The 2,918-nt window shown below is 41.2% G+C and overlaps 1 long non-coding RNA gene across 1 annotated transcript; it reads left to right on the top strand.

The window, feature by feature from the left end:
- The first annotated feature begins 1,161 nt into the window (after positions 1-1,161).
- Positions 1,162-2,430, top strand: LOC146699914 (uncharacterized). The gene is made up of 3 exons (XR_014922659.1): positions 1,162-1,457; positions 1,542-1,622; positions 2,111-2,430. It is a non-coding gene; the product is annotated as an uncharacterized LOC146699914 (long non-coding RNA).
- Positions 2,431-2,918: the final 488 nt, after the last annotated feature.

Below are 2,918 nucleotides of genomic sequence, written 5' to 3'. Positions count from 1 at the left end.
TTTCAATGACATTTGTGTTGGTTGTGTCGGTTGCAGGCAAACATTTATCATAATGGTTAGATATTAGGAAATAGCTTAAAATGTGTGCATATTTAACTTGTTGCACTGCCGTAGTGTTACCTGCGTGGGATCTCCTCATGAGCATATGACTGTACCCTGGATGATGATATGTGAGGAGCTTGAACTTGATTCGCTAACAGAAACTCATTTGGCTAGCTTAGCGCACATGTCTTGTGGCAAGATATATGCACTTAAATGTTTTAAGTCATTGGCTGTTCTGCCAAATTGCCACCAACCTGCAACTTTGTGAGCTGACTGTTTCGCGATTTTTGTGTTTTAGACAACAAAAAGAAAAGAAAAAGATGTACAGATCCAGGCTTTTCCTTTACTGTGGTAGTCGCATAGAATGACGTCACTGACACTGGTTTAATATGAAAACAAACTTTGCAAAAAAAAGAAAGAAGAAGAAGTGAGTCGGCGTGTCATCTTTATCGAGCACCATACATGTTTTGCCTCACATTAAAATTATTATTTTTCCTTTTCAAAAATAATTTATATTCAGAGAAGTCAAATATAGCAAATTTGTACAGCTTACACGGCGGGCAGGTGGCGCAGAAAACCTGCCGGCCCCTGGCAACTTGAAGCACAGACAGGCCCTGGTTCGAGCCTCGGCTCGAACACACTCACTGAGTTCAGGTCCTATCTGTGTCTTCAGTCTGCTAGGGGGATTCCTGGGCTGCGCAGGGAATCCCAATCCTTTTTTTTTCTTTTCTTTTTTGGGCTGTTGGGGCCTGTATTTACAAAGCTGGGACTATCTCCGTTGTCATGGCTACCAAGAACAACGCCAGCTTGGGGGAGAGCGGAGAGCCGATAAGCAAACACTCATTCATCCTTTCTCCTCTTTCGTTTCACAGCTGCTGCGGTGGGAAACGCTGGGACTTGTGTGGCTATGCAGTTTTTGCATTGTTGGCAACTTTTAAGGACCAGCCTTGAATTTTACACATTTGATAAGTCAAGCCTGGATATATAGTGAAGAGAGCTGGGATAATCTGGACACAATCTGCAGGCTGCATCTCCAAATCACAAGTGGCTTTAGATCTGACTCTTACAGACAGGTGTAGCCCAGATGAAAAATATCATACTTATTCTCTTTATATTAACTGTCTACATCAGCAAAACGTCATATTTCCTATGACCATTGAATGCACCTAGCTCAGCAACCAATCAGAGCCTACCCAGGCCGCATTGACCCTGTCAGCCAGGAAGTGAGGTGGAGGTGCATGGTGTCCCGGGTTTTTTCTCATCTCAGCAAGAGGAGTGGAGGCATCTACTACTCAAACTGAGAAATCCACGGACAAAAGAGAGGAAAACTCAGGATTGAGAGGAAGGAAAGCCAGCGTACTTACCTGCTGGAAGTCCGGAGTCGAGTGGCTGGATGAAGGAGAGAGGCAACGTCGGTAAGACGAGTGTTGTTCTGATGGAAAAAAACTTGTAGAGACTTACCGTCGCGATCATGCTAATGCTAGCTCGGTGTCTCACAGGCTAACCACTCACCTTTCATCCGGAGAGCTGCTGCAATTCCAACGCCAGTGTGTGTTGGGCTTTTGTGAAACAGAGCAACGGTGAGCAACATGTTCTTAGCTGCTCTAAAGCTAAATTTTGTCAGTTCACTGTGAGTTTAAAGTAATCTAGAGGGTAATTTTTAGTGCATTTCTCTCTCACGAATAGGCCTATAGTGTGGAGAAATTAAGCACACTGCTTTAATGCCTCTGAACTGAACTCACATGTATATTTTGTTGCTTATTTGCACATAGTTCTGAATTTGTTATGGTGTATTGTATTTTGAGTGTCAATGGTTACTTACCATAAGTATTGTTTAATTAATGTTTACATGAATAGAGAAATATTTGAGCAACTTAGATGTTTAGTTCTCATATTTGATATGCTTGAAAATTGAATGTTGTACAACAGAACTGTGAGATTTGATAAGATTTAAGATGTTGATGCAATGAATATGAGGTGATGCAATATTTTGATTTTGTATTTTAACCTTAAACAATGCATCTGAAACAGACTGATTAGAATGTACATTTTATGACCTGGATTATAGGTCAGGTTTTTTGGAGAGGACGGAAAAGTCCAAGGACCAGGACGATATTCTGGTTGTGATAGATGGCGAGCCAACCACTTTGAGGACGATCTACCCCAAAGAAGATACACACCACACACTCATACATTCCAGTTACATTCACAAGGACCTTTGAAGTTGGCTATCGCCAGCTTAACTCTAAATTCTTAAAGGGCCCCAACGAGTACTTTTATTTTGTTGAGTGTGCACACTATTTATTTTATTTTATACTTTATCTGTACAAATTGGACAAATACCTGTTATACTTTGTAACAATACAAGAGTGGCTACTCAAAAGTTAACATTGTGTCCAGGTCATTATTGCTGCTCAATACTTTGGCTCCATACGAATTTGGTGTCTTCTGATTCTGGCCAGGGTCTTATTACGAGCCCAAGTAATTATTGCGCTGTAATTCACCTTTATACCTTAAAGTTGGTTACAGAAGTGGCGAGCCAGCCAGGAGCCAATTGATTTGAGCATCAATATTGAGGCAATGACCAGCATGGATTTCATACAAAAGTCTGGTGTCAAAATACCTAATGCGGTTGTTGTCGCTGGGATAACACAGGTATCTGAGAAAGATGAACAGGTCATTGACTTTCTGAAACAGTATGGTAAAATCACAAGAGTCCTTTTTGTTGATGATTCACTGTCCAACTTCTACCAAAACCTGATCGTAGAATACTCTAGCAGTTCAGCCTTACAAGGTTTAGAACCTCGTTTACCATACACATACACAGCACAAGCTGATTCCAGCGTTGTCTATGAAATTAAAACACTCAGTAGCAT

Source organism: Copadichromis virginalis, linkage group LG10 (assembly GCF_057382275.1).
Source record: "Copadichromis virginalis isolate Kocher_CV1m ecotype Utaka linkage group LG10, C_Virginalis_male_GT1.1, whole genome shotgun sequence".
Classification (NCBI taxonomy): Eukaryota; Metazoa; Chordata; class Actinopteri; order Cichliformes; family Cichlidae; genus Copadichromis; species Copadichromis virginalis.
This window is presented reverse-complemented; position numbering and strand designations above follow the sequence as displayed.